This window comes from Grus americana, chromosome 3, assembly GCF_028858705.1.
Source record: "Grus americana isolate bGruAme1 chromosome 3, bGruAme1.mat, whole genome shotgun sequence".
Taxonomy (NCBI): Eukaryota; Metazoa; Chordata; class Aves; order Gruiformes; family Gruidae; genus Grus; species Grus americana.
In genome coordinates, this window is record NC_072854.1 from 53,438,613 (window position 1) to 53,458,709 (window position 20,097).

Sequence of the window (20,097 nt, forward strand, 5' to 3'; positions counted from 1 at the left end):
CATAAACGTGACAAGAGGGCTCGGCATGAAGACACACTTCTGAATTGTAAATATGAACATTATTATAGTTATACCCACATACACGTACTTCACTTTTCAATGTAATCAAACTTAAAACCTTAATACAGTATCAGATTCTTCAAAAAACTTATAAAGAAGCCTATACATCTTGCCCTAGACTTCACCTATACATGGAATTACTGTTACTGATTCTGCAGAAACTGTAATTAACTTTTTATATGATAGATTAAATCTTTAGATCTTGATGTCCTTCAAAAGCAAGGCAAAGGTTCTGCATTTAGCAATAGCAATGCTCTGATCATGGGACCATGCTCCTCCTACCACGCTGGGAATGGGATATACAGCATTCTCTTTTTTATCTGCCCTGTAACAAGCAAATACTGTGGAGTACCCAACTTTAAAACAAAAGGTAAACAGTTAGTTCTCTTATGTTAGACGCAAGAAATACCTGAAGAGTCCTTAGGTTGGATATAGTAAAGTTTATTTTTTTCCCCCATGTTTTTCTTTAGATTTTTTTTTAAAGTTCATGTTGTGCAAGAATATCCTGAAAAACAGGATCCTTATTTTGGAAATCATTACAATTTGTTCTAATTATGGCATTATGTCCAATAAAATTAATTTGTTCCAGTCATTGGTCACATATTCAACTGGTAGGTGTGTGAGCTAAGAGATGAGAAACTTTTATGAAATAGTATCTGTCTTATCAGAGAGATGCATGTGGTTGCAATCTTATTAAAAAATTACAGGAGGTGTTGACCATTTCTAGTACAGACATCTCCCTCCTACTAGTGGAGTAGTGTCCTTTTTTACTGAGTTTCTGAACACTTTCAGTCTCATTAGGTATCTTATGTCTCCTTATAAATTATTGGGAACAGCACATTTTGAAAAAAGAAAATGCACAGATATGTAAAAAGGAGGAAAATAAATTCAATAACTCAGATGGAAACCTAATTTGCTCAAATTTACATTTTACAGGAATGTACAAAGTAATGAGTTTTAATGATAGAAAAGTATAAAAATTTTATTCCAATTTATACACTGGAAATACTTAAAGATATAATTTTTAAAACTAGCATTAAATATTAAAGTAGAAGTAGTTGAACATCTTTCCAAAACTCAATCCATGTTGAAATTTAATATATGCCTGTGCATGAATTGGTTTATATATGTAAAGAGAGGAAAAGACTGAAATATGCAACTAAGCATTTAATCTCATGTAAGGATGTTCACACTGGCAGAGCCCATGGACATGCTCCTATGAAAAACACAGATATGATAATTTTCTGAATACATGATCAATTAAAAATGAAAAGCAGCTATTTTTATAAGTTCACAGTGAAAAGCACCTTGTGCAGGTGCAGTTTGGAGAGACTCTCATCTTTTCCCCTGTTCTGATACTGCAGTGAACATTGCAATAGGATTTGGTAATCTGTAGAATAATTAAACTAAAATATAAACTTATGGGGAAAAAAAAAAAGAAAAAAGAAAAAAAAAGAGGTCCTAGAATATGACAGAGAAATAAACTGTCATGGTTTCTGCAATCATTTTTTGAAAGTATTTTATTAATTAATTCCCTACTTATTTCTCTGAAATGAATGCAAAGAAGATTATTTTTTTAGGAATAATACCTTAGCTCATATACTATTTAGCCATAGATCTAGTTTTGGAAAATTCAATGAATATACTAAGGAAACATCCTGGGTATGAAAGCAATTCAGAGATGATACTGAAAGTCATGCCATGATTTTATGGATTTCTATCATCAGGAAAATTATTTGGATGATGGGATACCAATTATTTTTGGAATCTCTCCTTATTTAAATTATCTTTATGTCATATTTCTTCAGAAAGTCTCCTATAGCACAGAAGCTCTTTCTCAATTAACTGGAAAAAAATATGGGATGGCTTAGTTTTGTAGCAGGGTTCAGGCAGTTAGAAATGGAGCCAGAATTCTTGCACATCACAAAGGCAAATTCAGGCCCAGTGCAGATACAAAGAGCTTTGCTATATGACTATTCACACCTAAAATTAGACTAAGTCAAGTAGAAGGCAAGTGCCAATCACTCTCTCTGAAAAAAAAGACAAAATCTTAACTCTTTTTTTTCTTTTTTTTTTTTTTTTAAGTTTTCTTTGTCATGGTCACAGCTAGAGACTTACATGCTTTTTTCCCCCCAGATTTTCTGCTTTTATTTAAAAATAAAAGATAGCACCTTCAGAGAAGCACTACAGAAATGCCAGTGCCAGGATCCAATAAAAAATAAAATGTGCTGACACAGATTCTAAGGTCAGGAGGAAACACTGTGATAATTTAGTCTGACCTTTTTCAAAACACGGAGCACATAAAATTGGGATGTAATACTTGTACTAAAAGTTATTTTTACTAAGTTTACATTTTTGCACAACGACAACTTTCATTTTCTCTCACTAGATGGACTCTTAGTAGGATTTTTCCAAGGTTATCTGGTGATGTTGTTTTAAAAGAAAACATCAGAGGAAGGTAACAAGAGAAAAAAGATTTCTCAGTTTGAAATATGCTGACTGTGTATTACACAATGTCATTTGACTGCCTCTCTCAGATATAGACTCTCCCATTTTGTGTAAGCAATCCACGGGATAGCATTCTTCTTCAATGAAAAGCTGAAAATGTGCATTAGGACACCCTTCATGCCAAATAGAGAACAAGAGATCTCTCTCATTCCTTTGAATGCTCAGTATATTTCAAATAATTAGGAGTATATATATATAGAACTACATTTATTTATAAGTTTAGAAAAAAAATCTTGCACAATATACTTTTTGAAAAGCTGGAGCTCAGTTAAATGTCTCTGAAATGACCAAATACATTTTAAGAAAGATTTATTTGGGCCATGGTTTTGGATGTAACTTTTTCAGTTTTCTAGCCCTGGAAGTTTCAGTTTTCACAGGCATTAAAAATACTCAGTCTTTTACTTTTTAGTCATTAACATGATTGTGGAATTTTCCTTAAAGTTAAAAAGAGAAACTATTTTCCTTGAACTTTCTATATATGTACAGCAATAGGCCCATCTTGGAAATTTTGGTTCAGGGACATTTTCAGAAACTTATAACTCCTTTAAAACCGAGTGTTGACTCCTCACAGTTATTAAACATAACTCAGGTAGTCAGAACCACCCCAATGATGATATTTGTACGACAAGTGTCACCAAATGGTGCTATTCCACACAGCGTTCCTGTTCTCTGTGTGCGTACGAGTGTTCAGCTTTGGCTATGCCGGGCGTTATGTAAAGGGAGTCACCTTTTCCCAGCAGCTTTGCACGAGTAACTGAGGAGTTTGTTAACGGCAAGGTCACTTTCTATTGCAAAGCTGCCACATAAGGACTAGGTAAGAGCTTTGGGCTGTGTCTCCCAGAGACAGTGCTGGATGGTTTTTGCCCAGGAGAGATATATATTCATTCAGGAACAACTTACACGTGGAATAGAGCTAGATTATCTGTCATTCACTTATTTTCGGCTAGGGAAGCAACTGCAAAGCTCCAAATAGTTGTAACTCTTCATAAGCAACAGTCACGTCAGCATGCATTCTCCCTGTCTGCTTACATGTGCAAGAGCTGTATACTTTACACCCAGTGACGTTATATAAAGTTTGAGAGAACTTGAGTTAATTAAAAAATGTAGTCAGGATCCGTTAGATTTATAATGAAATCTTTTGAGTGACAATGCAAAATCATTCTCCAGAAATCCCAAGATCTCCACATAAATGAACTCAGTTGATAGTAGTTATTGACAGAACAGTGGTATAATCTCATTAATATGTGGAAAATTTCAATTACAGGGAGGGCATGAGCATGTTAAGTAGTCACAGTTTTCCATTATGATTGGAACAAACACCAATTTATTAATCCATCATCTAATTTTGAAAAAGGTGAAAGTGTGATGCTACTGAGAATGATATATGATAAAGTAGATTATTTTTGCATAGATGTAATGTTGGTATTTTCTTCTGGTGACATTGAAATTCTGTGTCAAACTCTGAGAGAGAGGAAAGGATAAGAAAGCATAGGTCATTCTTCATTTAAGTGAAGAATTGAGATGGATCACTTAGCATGATGAAAGCAAGTAATGCAGTATTTCATTATTCAAGACCTGAATCTGTTGGATAACTATCACAATTGCAGTTCACAAAAAGAGGGGCAACTCTATGTGCATTTCCCATGAGGAAGAAAAAGGCAATGAAATGTCATTTTGATCCTTTTTTTTTTCAGCAAGAATATTCCCAAATGAGAAAATGGACAACTAATCATGCAGGATAGTTGACAAGAGGACTCTGTCCTTGTCAGGACCCCAACCAGAACTCTCAAAATAGGTGTCTAAACATCAAAAGACATAGGGATTTCTTGATATGCCTCTACATCTTCTATAGAACCGCATGCTTGTCTATGTTAACAGAACAGTTTGCATACTGAAGTAATGGATTATTTGTGGAGTTGTATAATCTTTTTCCTTCGGTTTTGCTTTGTAAGTAATACAAAGTATTATCATTACTTTCTTATTTACATTATTTGGAGCATATTTGTACCAAAAAGCTCCTGTGGAGAATCAGAACCATTATCTACCTCAACTAACAACCAAAAAACGTCACCCAGTTCCTAAGAAGCCAATGATTTTCGGCCAGGACAAGGATAAAATAAACCCTCTGAAGCAAACCCTGCCCTCCTTCTACTCAAAGAGCAGAACTGGTGTATTATGCATCACACATCTAGCACAAAAGCAACCATTCAGCCCCAGAAAGAATAGCTTGCAGATGTCACTGCCAGGCACAGTTTGCTGTCAATCTAAAAATAAGACACGATCTTAGAAGGAGCCGAAGAAGCATTCTAGAAACTCTTTGCTAACTAGCAAAGGGCTGGACACATGCCGAAGTTAACAAGCCTTTTCCAACACAGAGTAGATGAGCAGTTGTTAAATCTTCTTTCTAGAGCTTGCTGGAGCACTCAGAAAAGACTGTGACTTATCTGGGAAGCCAAAGAATATCTTTCTCTCACTGTCCAGGTACATGGCATGCTGCAAGATTTCACTGTAGCGGTCATCCTAAGCTTTTTACTTCATTCTGTTCCTGAAAGCACAACAGTGAAACACATCTGTTTTGGCATTCTTCATTAGATGTGCTAAAAAACAGAGGTTGGAACCACGGCCTCATCACCTATCATGGAATATGTCAGTCTGTCTCATCAGTGGGCACAGTGCGAATGGATCTGGACTTGCTGTTCCTTGGAGGGAAGATGAATTCGTTTGGTGGCAGCTGGTAGAACAAGGAATATATTGAGCTCATCCTTCTTTTCCCTCTGGCTCAAAAAGACCTCCTCCCAAAGGAGAACAGCTCCAGTCAAGTTGTGTAAGAAGATGTGCTGTGAGCTGAGAACTGTTTTCAGCTTTTCAAAATTTGATTTTGATACAGAGAAGGTTAGATCTAGCATGCCTCTAAGGCTGTTAGTAAAAGAGGGTTCAGATAAACCAGAAAGGTACAGTTGCTCAAGGCCTTGCTAAAAACTACCTCTGGGTAGCCTTTATCCCTAACGATCAGGCAGAACAGATGGCTAACGGGTTGCAGTCCCTGCCTAGAAGCAGTGGGGTTTATTTTGTGCCCAAAAGCTGGTCCCATTCCATGGCTGGATGCCTGCTGCAATCTGTGGTTTGGAAACAGACTGAGGGTGAGGGCAGGGTCAGACCGGAGGAGGTGGTAGAGGACCAGAGGAGGAGCCCAATGGGTTGGGCTGGACAAGCAAGGATCATCGGATTCAATTCCACAATAGAAGAGGCTGCAGCAGAAGACGCAGCTGTATAACACAGGGTGGGGGGCATAAGGATAGCTGCGTGATGAGAATCAGTAACAATACAAGTAGAGCACTAGAAGAAACAAATAATGGATAAACTACATAAGAAATACTTACATAAATCTTTCTCAAGACAAAGAAGTGGTAATCTTGTGTTTTTTCATGATATACATGTAAGGAAATGGATTAAGGAATGTCATTCATTGGAAATATAGACCTGTATCTTTCGCTTTGCCTAATTGCAGATTATAAAAGGATCATTTCCTATATAGGTTTCAAAATAGTCCCACATATTTGAGTAGGCAGTCAACTACAGAACCAACAATGCAGAACACTTAATTCAGATGCACATATTAACAATTACAGTAACACTGAACTCATACAGTTAGCAATCTACAGGCCAGATACTCAGATAATGAAAGCTAAAATAACTGCTGGTATCTATAAATTCAGAGATTCTTACCCTGCATTTTTATAAATTTTAGCCTGCATATCAGTGTGCTATTAACTGAACTGAGCTTAAAATTCTGTGTGCAGTTTTAAAGATAATTTTTGAAATAACTATACTTCTGAGGATAGTTATTTAAAATTCAGAAGGCTGCCCAGAATATCAGAGTAAGTTCAGCATTAGTGTAATTTTTCAACCTGACCCTAGAGGCCTACGAACTAAAATGCCAGCAGATTAAAATGCCTTTTAAGAACCATACTGCACTAAGTGTATGTATGACAGAGTTATACTTTGAGTTATAAGCGGACAGTATCGCTTTTGAGACGGCAGCTGACAGAGTCAGGCTAGAACAGTTTTGCTATAGCGTGTGCCAAATGGTTGCGGGACCAGGCTAATAGCGAGGTCTCCATTACCGTAACAGCAGCTTCAAGGTTACTTTGGGAGGGTCAGAGTCACGTCCACCACCCGCTGCAAGCAGTCAAGAGGAAGGTACAATTTTGGCCAGAATAACAGTTGCTTTTCATAGTTTATAGGAAGCTATTGGCACCGGTACCACACTGTCACCAAACATGTCATGATCTTTCTCCCTGGATGTCTCAGCCTAACATCTGTTCAAAGTACCTTTATAACATAGGCTGGAATATTTCACAGATGCTGACACTTATTGCCACAAATGACAATGTTTTGATATCGAGACAGTCTGCAAAGAGATAATTTTGGGGCTTTTTCCAAGAAATAGATTGGATGTAAAAGCCTCATCTTCAAAAGAAAGACATCTAAAGAAATCTCAGACTTGTGGTAAATTCTTTGTTTGCCCCAGATTTGAGACTGGCTACTAGTTCACTATCCATTAGCAACTGTTTGGTAAGAGTTCCTCTTCTTCTGGACTGCATGACTTGTATTCATCAACTGAGAGCTACCATCCCTGCAGACCAAACTGGAGGGAGAGAATAGATAAAGGCAGAGGCACCAGAGATGTTACGGCAGGATGTAAGGAGCAGGATGCTCTTTAGAACATGAATTACAGTTGTAGTTAGTAGACATGCTTCAGCCACACACCAAAGGTGGTCCAGGCCAGCTTTAGATCTACTTATTTAACTAAATATCACTGATAAAAAAGTTAAACTTTTTAGAACACACCCAGTTTTCCTTAATCATTACATTCCATACCTAGTGATAAAATCCATTTATATTTTGGTGAGAGTTTGTACAATCATAGAATCATGGAATGGTTTGGGTTGGAAGGGACCTCAAAGATCATTTAGTTCCAACACCCCTGCCATGGGCAGGGACACCCTCCACTAGACCAGGTTGCCCAACAATATATATGTAAGAATAAATTAAAAATCAGTATCTACAGGTATATCATAAATAATCATACAGTACCTTTCTCAGATTTTTACCAGGGGTCTTTCAACACCTGTTACTATCCTATTATTTTTAAACATATTTATGGAGTTACATATTATATATAATTTTCCAAGCATGAAGAATTTTACGGAGCTCAGTGATTTCAACAGGAAGGCAAAGTAAGCAAATTAATGTAATCCCAACTTCCAAACCAAAGGTGAGCTCAAAGTCCTAGTACGCTTCATTAAGTTTCAATTTTCTACAAAAATCTTCATATCTTTGTGGGTCAAGCCAAATAGTTCCTACTGAATAATGAAACTGATATTTAACTATTGTTTATCAATTCAGGTCCAATTTTTTGTAGGTTGGGTCCATCAGGTTTGTTATATATGTACTTATGCAATAGTTAAATCAGACTCCTTGAAACTCCCACGAGGTATCCTAAAAGCATCACTTAGAGGAAGAAATGGCTAAAAGATTTAGGTTTGTTCTTTCTCCCAGTTTGAAACCACCAAAGGTATTAAATCAATGCAGCTTGCTGGAGTGCTAACTGAGAGCATTGTCCAGAGAAGGCACTCATGACCTTCCCCCTGAGATTCAGTCTTACCACACCTGGGGTCATGGCGTTTGGAAGCAATTATTTTACCACTGGTAGGAAAGTATTACCTCTCCGCTAGGTGACTTTCCCCCAAGAGCACTGTACTTTATGTATGCAACCCATGAACCACAGAACTGGTACTGAAGGATTACAGTGAGAAGCAGAATCTCTCCTAGGCAACATTTTTATTTACCCACACCCAGATTAATTTTCACTATTTTTTAAGTTGTGCTAACCTGCATCAGTGAAGGAATCATAAAACCTTGCAAAAGCTCGCCAGTAAAAGATGGAGTAGAGAAGATGACTTGTAAATGTTGCAAAAGATGCAACAATGATGCTAAATACCAAGAAATAAAAACCTCTGATAAGAACCACTATAAATTAATGTGGTTTTCCTCCACAACTAACTGAAATATTATGTTTGTTTTGCAATTAGTGTATTGCCATACAATTACTTACTAAAATTTTATCCAACTATCCTGTGTAAGCACAGTTTTCAGTTAGCTGAGAATGTCTGTATTTTAAAGTTTAAAGCAGTTTGATTTCTGAGACCACACCCTAAAAAGTTTGTAATGAATTTTTTCTATCACACAGAATACTGAATATTCTACCAAATAAGGATTTTTATCTCCATTTACATTCTCTGGCAAAAGTTAGTAATGCATCTTGGAGAAGTGCGTGTATCCTCACTTTTCTAAACCACATTTTTCAATACTTTACAAACTTCTGACAACAAACGCACTGTAAGTAGATAATAGCTGTCCTATAACAGTGATTGCTGAATAAACTGTCCCCAGCATTCAGTGAGAAACCTAACTGTAAATAATGAAAATTATGCAGAAAAGTAGCTACCAGTTCCTACAACATTTTACCATGTTTAAATCTTCCACTACTTTCAGAACATTATTGCTTATACCACAGTTAATGACTGCTTACAAACAAATATTAAGCCCCTTTTATACTATCTGTAAAAACATCATGCTGTGCTGTAGTAACACCACTTAAATCAGTGGAGTTCATTCCGAACGAGAAAAGCGAATAAACAATATGTGTGTATTTGGAGTCACACTGACCCAAATAATACTAAGACTACATCTATGCAAGTGATTTAAATAGTGCTAGGGCATGAATCCATGCCCTGGAACTATTTTTTTTCTAAAACATAAAATCTCAGGGCAGTCCCTGACACTCTCTTGATCTCTCCTACTTGACCAGCCGTCTCCCAGGGGTTTCCTGGGCACAGCTAGGGCAGCAGCCCAGCCTGGGGACCGTTCCTGAGGGGCAGGCCGGCTGCAGCCTGTGCTCGGGAGGCTAAGGGAGCTTAACCATATGGAGGTGGCCACGCTTAGCTGGCCTCCAGGCTAGAGAGAGGCCTTGCATCATTCAGTTTATTCATAAAAAACACAGGCAAGGAGCAGAAATGCAGCTGTAATAATAATAATAAAAAAAATCTAAACAACGAACATTCCCAATTAGTCTCCCAACAGTAAACATTCCCAATTAATCTCTCATTATTACTGGAATAAAAGAGACAAACCCTGACAAATCTGTTCTCTTGTGTCCCTGGGGGAAAAACAGAAGTGAGCGGCCAGCTTCTGTCTACCACCATGCTGGGGATTTACACTGTATCTCCATGCTGTGCTTTCTATATTAATCCAGTGCACTGGTGCTGATATACATCCGAGTCCAGAGGCAAGCTGTCTTGTCCATAAGCACTACTTACTGATACATGTCAAATCACATAAACAACACATATTAAACTTAAATTCCTGAAACAGTAGACTAAGTAAATTACATTTCTTTCCAGCTGGCCTCTAAATGTCTTCTAAACCTGCATTTTGAGCTTAAATACAGTTCGATCAGAGGACGTTTTTCTTTTAAAGTTGTTAAAGAAGACACATCTGATTTCCCACTCACTATTTTCTTTAGTTATGGCAAAGAGACACCTCCTTCTCTCTTTCTTTCGGTTTTCACCTTCAGTCTGCCTCAATGCATAAGCTGTATTCAGGAATAAAATAATAAGCAACCCTCCACTAGTAAGTGCCTTTCCAAGAAAGCACCTGGTTAGCTTTCCAATACTTCCAGTTTATCCACTAGACAAAAAACATGACATACCCAATGGTGCGTGCTCTAGAACTGGGCAAGAAGTATTCCCCCCATCAGGAAAAACGTTTGGAGCTTTTCAAATTCTTCTTTGAAGTTGAAAAAGGAAATTAAAAATGTTAAAAGTTTAGATAGAAAAACATTTTGATTAGGGACAAATCAAAAGTCTTGTGTCAATAATTTGGGGACTTTTTTTGGGGGGGGTATTTTTTTTACTATTTTTACAAAAAGTCACCTTGTAGATAGGGGGAAAAAAAGAAAAATATACCTTTTAATTGATATACAATCACAGCACAAAGAAAGTGCATGAAAATACATCTTTTCTAAAGACAGCTTTGGTTTCAAGGAACTTATATGTCTGAAAAACATAAATTTCAAAGAAATTTCAATCAACTTCAAGTTTTTCATGGGAATTGACAGAAATATCTTCAAAGACAAGATTTTTGTAATAAAAAGTTTTGATGCATTCTGAAGTGACTTTTTAAAAAGGATTTTTTAATTTAATACAGAATATTTTCAAGGCGATGAATATTAAAGAAGCATTAATCAGATATGTTTACTTTGTGTAACAGAGAAAATTGTTCGAATATTTTTATCTTTTTCTTTTTTCCCTCTTTTTCTCACTGCAGTTCTTCCTCACTTCCAAGAAAAGAAAAGAAAAGAAAAGAGAGAAACATTATGTACGTATCTTTAAGAAACTTATATGTTGTTTGGTTCTAAACAAACAATACAAAATTTTCTAGTTTGCTTTGTTACAGAAGACGAAAGAACGATGGATAAATCTTTTTTCAATCCATTTTTGTTAAAGAAAATAATTTCTCTTCAGGGATAATGCTGGTAAGTAAAGCTGCTGTGATGAAATTCATCTGTTGTGGTTTCTTGCTATTAACTTGTGTAGGGTGGAGGTATACGAAAATGTCTCTGAAGCATTTGCACCACAAATACTCTCTTTGCTAGCCTCCAGGAGAGAAGCAAAGGCACTTACAACACTGTGGGTGCGATATGTAAGGGAGGAAAGAGCTGTTGGTTCATGTTCACTGGATCTACCTCACTAAGAGCCGGGCAGCAGTCATGAAGGAACCGCTGGGAAAGCAACCACAGAAATGAAATATGGTTTTAGGTAGATCTGAACGAAGGTCTGAGTTTCCATTCTCTGCAGTTGCACAACCCAACTTTTTGAAGCCCGGGTTGTTTGGCTATACCTGAAGGTAGTGAATTTCATTCTTAGGTCAGAAACCACTGGATATAGGATACTGAAAGAGGGGTTAGCAATGTCAGTTGTAACGATAATTGTTTGTTATATGCAAACTGAGAACATCTAATCCCAGAACGAATTTTCACTAATTCTCCTCAAATCTTTTCTACCTCTGAGTGAAAACTCTGTGCTTCGTACAAAGCTTATCAGTCATATCTTCTTATTTACCAAAAAGATTATAATAGATTATTTTAGCCAGACTGTGCATCACCATTCAGGAATGTAATTTTCCACCAGAAGACAAATAAAAGCATGCTGTTTGACTCTACTGATAGACTCTACGCTGATAGACTTTTTTCCTACTGCAAATCTGTTTTACTTTATATTGGAGATTAATCCTTTTACAAGAGGCAGGAATATGAAATTATAAATAGGAAGGATTTACTGCCATCTCTGACATTATTTATACTTATACAGCAGTTACAAAGGTGAGGACATGCAGCAGCAAATTATCTAAAGTAATTTTCCCCAACTCTTACTTCTGACATCATGCCAAAGTTAGCTCCACTCAGTCCAGTCAACTGTCTTGTCAGCATCAAAAGCTGACATTAAAAAAATTGTGTATCTATTTACTGTATTAAGTACAGTGCTGTACCAAATACTTCTCTGCTCTACTGTCATCTTCTGTTTTCCTAAAGCTCCATATTACATTCACTGATAATCTTTTCTGGTACTTCAATGTAAGTCTGTAGTTGCTTTTTTAAGTCTTAACAGGAAGAACTTGACTGTGATTGTAGATGACACTAGCCTGTAGCTGGCAAAATATCTTTCCAATTCATGTTTTTCAGGACATAATGTAACACTGGCTTCAGACACTGAAATGAAGATTCATTTTGTTTTCTTCCTTCTCAGGATTTAGCTACTTTTTTTTTTTTTTTTGGCAGCACTGGCTATTATTTATAGCCTTGGGTTTCAAACATTCTGCAGGAGAACCATTGGACCCTGCTGTTTTACCTTCAGGAAAGAGTTTAACCACTCTCAGCTATTTATTGTGCTGTCATATCTTCCTCTGTGTCTTCATGGTCAGAAAGGAAGAACAACCAGCAAATCCCTGCTGGGGTGAGGAAACAATAACAAAGTAGGGCATTATACGGATTTTGATATTAAAAGAAAAAAATTACATATGTATGCACGTGTATACACACAGATAAATGCGTATACAAACACACACAAAATCTGCTAGGGCCATCTGGATTTCCAACATGGGAAACTGTTATTTTCTGGCTTTTGTCTTCTTTTGAAGCTCCCATCCTATCAGTACATCAGCTTTAGTTACTTCTCCCGTGGCCAGAACATGTTAGGTAACTCAGCTTTCATAATTTTATTTTTAACCTCAGTTGCATTTATTTTTATGTTTCACTACTGTCTTAAAGATCTTTCATAAGAGAGTACATTTTTTCCTCTCTTAAAAAAAAACCCAAAAAACCAACAAAACACATCCTTACATATTTTTACTTCATTTTGCCATATTTCCACCATTTCCAACTTTGTTTCTAGATTCATTTAGGGTTTTGCCAAACTCAGTTGTGTCTGTATATCTGGCAAAAGTCATATCTTCTATAAAAGTATCTCGTAAGAGAAAAAAGCAAACCTGTCTGCACAGAATCCAGGATGCAGTGTAAATCCATTTCCATTGATGTAAACTGACTTGTCTCCCATGAGATGTCAGTTTTCTAATGCTGTCATCATAGTAGCAATGCCAGGTTGCAAAGGGAGGTTTTGATGTAGGTTGAAAGTCCGTCAGCTAGTGCAGAAAGTTTACATGCTGCTGAGCAAGCTTAAGTACCTGTTGTAGAGGACAAATCCCTTATTTGTTGGCTCAGTTTCTACTTGATTCTCCAGAGGATTAATCAATTAATATTAATATTTCCTTTACATACTTTTAAAGCAAAATATCATATATATATATATATATTATAAATTGGTTCATGAAGTCCTTCTACCAATCATTTTTGGTGTTCACAGACATTTTTTAGCGATTTGTGCTGTAATGTAAAATCCTGGCATCCCTTGGTAGACTCTGAATATGCGTCTGCTATAATACAGTCTAATAGTTTTATTTATGACAGTCCTTTGGAGACTCCAGCGACTGTGTGCAGTCAAGATTGTTCAAGCCATTATAATACAAGATTGTATTACAGTGATTTGAATGGATAAAAGTTCTTTCATCTCCAAAAGAGAAATGGATTGATAGACACTGTTTTGTAACATATCAGGACAAATGTGTTACTTTAATCCCCCAGACAGAGAGCTGTATTTTCTCAAGCAATACTGTTGCAAGCAATAACATGCATAAGGACTAAAGGTGCTAGTGCACAAAAAGTACAGGAATTATCTTTTTTTTTGTAGTGTGAAACATTCTATGCCAACTCAGGTACCTTAAAAAACGTTTAAAAATGTCTGAGGATATTCTACAGTTCAAACATGGAGGCATTCCTTCAGTTTGACTCTTTGAAAATGGCTGGATCTTACAAAATTGGCTATTAAAGTCTACCTTATGCAGTATTAGTTCCTGACGCTATATCTAGAGTTCATTTTGAGGTAGTCCTTCATTATAAACTTCATCCTTCACATCTTATCTAGAAAAGTTCATTTTGATTACAAATATCAGAGTACAGGTGTGCAACTCTTTAAAACAGCTAAATGCTTGCAGTACTTCTAAAGCATACAAAATATTATTTAAAAAAAAAAAAAAGGTAGAAATATTTAAAGCTTTTCCCCTGGAAGTTAAAAATTAAAGTTGTCTGATGTTGAGAATATTTTATAACCGCAGATTTAGACACTTGAATAAACTTGGGAAAATTATTACTTTTCACGGTCATTGATCAGGAAAGCATCTTTGTTCAACAAAACATGTGATTAAGTCCCTTTGAGGCCAGCACATGCTTAAACACTAATATTTATTTAAGGGTTTTGCTGATGTGAATCTTTATGCAATTACCATTTCATCTGATTGTGTTAACAATGCACAGTAATGCTTGTTTGTTCAGGAAGAAATTTTGTGCTTACAGACTTGTAATACTTGAGAGAGAGAGTGTGTAGAGCTAACACCGTATTTATGCAACAGAAGTACTATTAAATGCTATTGCTAGGTTGGGCAAACCAAGTGCATACATTATATAGAAAAAAGATAATCTTGGTAGCAAATGGTGTCTGATCATTTTCCTTAAAGGATTAAAAGTTCTGTTACTGATTTATTTTTTTTTTAAATTCGCATGCGTTTTTATTCTGAACCCAAACTAAACTAGTTTTTCTTGTATATCCAACTTTATTTCATTTAGCCAGTAGCATACCATTTCAATCTGCATGCTTTTCTAGGGAAGATCACAGGAAATGTCCTGACTGAAGTAAGAGAAAATTGAACACACACACACACACACGCAAAACCAGCGCAGTTGAGACTAGACATAGGCCAGTAATTGATATTTTAAGTTGCATGTGACACTCTTTCCTTGTTCTGTTGCACTGCATTTAGATATTGTATGGCTCTCCAGACATGCTATGCATAATTTTACGTACCATCTGCTTTACATGCCAGGTTCCATATGTACAATGTATAACCTAAACCCAATATTTTGATTGATTTGCGCTACAGTGGAGGCTTTTGTTCTTAAATTGCTGGATGGAAGAATATAGTCCTAAATAAATAATCTGACAAATGTGTTCTAGGATTAGCAAACAATCAAATTTATTTTAAAAAACTTTTTAAAGGTGTCATAATCACAAAATTCAGGTGACTTTCAACAATTCCACTAATATTGCTTCCTAGATTCAGATACTGAGAAATCTGTAAATGCTTGCTGCAATTCACTTAACAACCATAGCAATACAATGTCATAAACATGTTTCAGAGTCAGGTAAAGGACAGCAAATTTGCAATAATCTAGAAAAAGATATATCTGAATAAAGATAGACAGCACTTATTCCTCAAAACAGGATGAGCCTTATAAAGATGCTAAAAGTGAGTAATGGTTATTCAGAATCATCTCCTGGAGTTTCCTGGTACTTCATTACCTGGCTTCTTTCAACCTCATTTTAAGTATTCAAATCTTATATACTCTTCAGTTACAGGTAAACCTAAAAAATCTAACTTTCTATTTTGGAGATGCTTTTCACCAGAACATCTGGCTGCATTTCCATATGCACATATGTATAATAAGTATTGGAACACTAAAATGAAAAAAATACAAAATTTCATACCAATGGCTCTCAGGACAAAACTGAAGATTTATGCAAATATATATCCTCATTTTTAGTACTGCAGTACTCTCTTCATCCAAGCAAGCAAAGAGAATTAAGCATTGCTTTGGACCTTAAAAAACCAGCACCCCCCACCCCTCAAAAAACATCCAGTCCAAAACTCTTAAGATGGAAATAATCACCATATTCTTCACATTTGACTTGAAATGGAAGTATTATCAATAAAAATAGATTGTGGCATTACAATGTGTTAGTAAACAGCAGATAGATTGGAGAATATAGGAAGCAACAAAGCAGCTCAGAAAATTTTTCTGCATGCAATGTTCCGTAAAATATGTATCCTTTACCTCCATATATGGCACATGATAAAAGAAACATTTGAATTCACAGGGAAAATAGACAGGAATCTGTAATATGACATTTTAAAAGGAAGTTTCTGTCTAGCCTATGTAATTGCAAGGAGAGAAGAAATAACCAGTGAAGCATTTGCCCATTTTACAGGTGGGGGGCTTTTTTCCCCCATTGTAACATGAACATCTTAATCTGTTCACAGTTAAATATCAGTGGCAGATATAGTTCAATTCAATGACAATTCTACCAGATGCCTACAAATAAAGAGCTGAACAAGAGATGTAGCACCTCAAACTTCTTTTATACTTGCCTATTAACACACACTTGTGCTTAGAAGGGAAACATTATTATTGGACCATAACTGAGAAAGGTAATTTTTCTTATCAATGTAATAGTCCCATTCTTCATGGACTATGGGCATAATTCTGATACTTGACAAGTTGTTGACCACATGCAGCATTTTCAGGGTTCTTTCAATTTGAAAAAAAAATTTAAAATGTGTCTTTACACTTTCCTTTTTACGGCATTCCAAGCAATTGAAAGTGGTTATTCAGGTTACAGGAACAAGAGTAGCTTTTGCCATTTGAATATAAATATTTTTATTTGGTGTTTCATTATGTATCTGACTGCTCCCAATCTAAATACTGCACTGAACAGAGGATGTTCTATGAACTAGAACCTTCATTTGCTAATGGATTTATTTTTGCATAAAATCTTCCTTGTAGTTCATATGAATATGGGCATTTTAATTATTAATCAGAAGCATACTTTCTTATTTGTATCTGTGTTGTGAAAGAGTTCTTAAAAACGGGATAAGAAATTAATGTACATTTAGATTTTTCTCCTCCCTAGAGGGAGGCTGTTCATGAGTTAATGCTTATGCAACACCTTTCCTTACAAACTGTAGCACATTTCTCTTGTTACTTCTCTATTGAACCTTTCTGGGCCTGTTTCACAGGCCACTGAAGTCAATGGGAGCCCATCCAATTGTCTCAGTGGTCTCCCTCTGCTTCCAACTTTTTAGTGAGAAAAAAAGGTACTGGAAAAGTACAAGATACTAATCTGGTAATACTTTATAATGTCTGTGGGTAAAACAATGGGCTTCAAGTCCATCTTGATATCAAACATGTCAGGAAATCATTCCAATATTTCTCCACTGCAAAGTGGGAATGAGAATCTAGAAGACATTTTTGACACAGTGCAGCTAAATCTCTTTGGTTGAAAAGCTATCTTTTAAAAATGAAGTTTCTTTTATACATCTCTCTCACTTTGCCATCTCTCAGCCTTCTGCCCAGTCCCCTTCATTCGAAAAGTATTTGGCATTGGCCAGAATCTTCTTCCTCTGAAGTCAATTGGGAGTTTTGCCATTGACTTCAATGGGAGAGTTATCATACCCAGGATGCAAAACACAGTGAGAAAAGATATCATTGTCAAAGTAGACATTGTAAAAGTAAAAAAAAAAAAAAAAAAATTTAAATGATTTAGCAAAATCCACTTAAAAATCTCCAGCAGTAGTCAGCTTTTATATATGTTTCCCACAAGTCGCACCAGGCAGTCAAGGAGAACAAAAAGCCCCTTGCCCGGTGTCCCTGGCATTTGGTAGCCGGAGTTGAACCCCAGCCTGAGAGGAGTTAGCCGTGCGCAAACCCGAGCTTAAGCAGAGCCGCGCACTAATTTGATAGCAAACATTTTGCGAACATTAAGCCTTCCCTAAGGGACGAGCGTTTTGCTACCGGAGCCCACTGTAGAGCACGGGAGGGAGCAGCCGGGACGGGGAGCGGGCAGGGGAGCTCCGGGCACCCCCTCGCCGAGGTGCCGGGCACCGGCCGGGGCTCCGCTCTCCTCCCCGCGCAGCGGCGCGCAGCACCTGGGTGCTCCCCTCCGCAGGTAAGGCGCCCGGCGGAGCTCACTCTCTTCCCCGGACAGGGACACCGCGGCTCACGAAATACCGGACCGCGCTGACAGCCCCCGGGGACATCGCCAAAACCGAGGGGGAGAGAAGCAGAGCACAGTCCCCGGGGCGCGCCGGGGGCACCGTGCCCTTCGCGCCCCGGCCCCAGTAAAGCGCGGAGCGGAGCCACAGAGAAGGTTGTCCCCAGCACGGCAGGGCACCCTCCACACCTTCCCCGTCCCCGGGGGACCCCGGCGCGGCGCGGAGCCCCGTACTCACCGCGGTGCTGCAGGCAGCAACCCGCAGCGCAGGCGAAGCGCCCCCGCCCCGGCCGGTGCCCGCTGCGGTGCACAGACCCCGTCCCTCGGCGCCCACATCCAAGACCCGGCCGCGCAGCTAAAAGTCCTTCTGAGGAGCACCCGGCGAGCCCCGCCGCCTCCTGCCTCGGATCGCTGTCATCTCCCCTCCCCTCGCCCCCCCGCCCCGCGCCCCCCCCCGGCGGGCGGCAGCATTATAAAGCGGTCCCTAACCCGTCAGAACACGCACCGGCAGAGGTGCCGGTCCTCGCCGCTACTTACCGGGCATCCTTCAGAGCGGCGGGCGGGCGGGAGCGAGGGAGGAGGAGGAGAGAGAGGGAGGGAGGGAGGGGAAGGAGGGAGGGAAGAAGGGAGTGGGCTACTGGCGGGCTGCGCGGCGCTGCGCTGCTCGGCAGCCTGGGCAGCTCGGCAGAGTGCTGCGAGTCAGTGAGTGAGTGCCTCCGTGCGTGTGTGCGTGTGCGTGTGTGCGCGCTGCTGGACACAAGCGAGCCGAGACTCAGGCACCGAGGGGCGGCGGGAAGCTGCGGGGGAGTTCAGGGGGCGCAGCCCGCGCAGCGCGGCGCGGCAAGGTGCGGCCCAGCGCGCCCCCGGCCCCGCGGCCCCCCACGGCCCCCTGCCGCGGCGGGAGCTGCCGGGGAAGGGGTTGGGGGAGGCGCGCATCCTCCCCGGTGGCACACGCACCGCAGGCGGGGAGGAGGGGGAGCAGGGAGGAGGGATTAAAAATAACGATAATAAAAAAGCCCAATCACCAGGAAAAAAGAAGGAAAAAACCAGCAAAACTCTGTCTCTACTTCCCGGCCGCGGTTTGCGCCTCCCGCCCCAAAGCTGCGGTCCCGCGGCAGCGGCGCGCTCCCGCCGCGCCGGGAGCCGCCACCGCCCGCGGTGCAGCACGGCAGCAGCTGCCGCTGCCCGTAGCGCCCAGCTGAGAGTCGAAGCCTCTCCCCGCGCACGGAGGAGCCTCCCTCCCTTCCTCCCTCCCTCCCTCCTTCCCTCCCTCCCAGCCCGCTGAGGCGGGCAGCGCAGGTAGGTGCTGCTGGCTCGCCCGGCGGCCGAGGGAAGGGCAGGGCAGGGCCCTCCGCCGGCGCTGCGCGGGGCTCAGCGGCCCCTCCGCGGGCAGCGGCCGGGCTCCCCCAGGCACTGGGGCGGCGCTGGCAGGCTGCCCCCGCCGGGACGCGGCTGGAGCGGGGCGAAGCGAGGGGCGGAAAGGAGGGAGCCGGCTGCCTACGAGAGCTGCCGGCGGGCCCCAGGAGCAACGGCGGCGGAATGAGGAAGCAGCGGGGAGGGCCCGCCTCAGCCGGGCAGCGGTGCAGTGCCCCATCGCACGCCAGCAAACGCTGCTTCCCCCGCTCGGCTCACCTTCTGCTTGAGCGGAATGACCCGCTGAAGAGGACCGAGGACAGTGCATCATTACTGCCTGGTTTCGTGGGGGAAGGAGGGGGGGAGCAGGCGGAGAAGGGAGGGAGGGCATAATTATAACGATCACAGTGAAAGGGGAAAAAAAAGCAACACGCACACCAAAAAAGCCCGTTCTCGGGAGAGAAATCAAAAATAGCCGTAACAGCATTGAAAGTTGCTCGCTTTGTGATTTGCATTATAACGCTGCCGCTGCTGCCTGTCTCCTCCAACAGCGTACCCAAGAAACATGCAAGATGGGAGAGAGGGAGCTATATACTTTTTGTGTGCTTTCTCTTCCTGACAGTAGTTCTCTCATTCAATCTCTCTTTCAAAAAAACCCCCAAAAACCCCAACCGAC

At 39.9% G+C, this 20,097-nt stretch overlaps 1 protein-coding gene across 2 annotated transcripts in view; it reads right to left on the reverse strand.

Moving 5' to 3' along the window:
• The window catches only part of HS3ST5 (heparan sulfate-glucosamine 3-sulfotransferase 5), a 197,681-nt gene extending 178,718 nt beyond the window's left edge, over window positions 1-18,963 (reverse strand). Inside the window, exon 1 of one of the 2 annotated variants that reach the window (XM_054821210.1) lies at window positions 18,606-18,963. The gene's annotated coding sequence lies outside the window, so the exon portion shown is untranslated. Of the gene's footprint in view, window positions 1-18,306; window positions 18,398-18,605 lie in introns of those variants that run through there. The other variant, XM_054821211.1, reaches the window with a different exon arrangement.
• Between the last annotated feature and the right edge of the window lie 1,134 nt (window positions 18,964-20,097).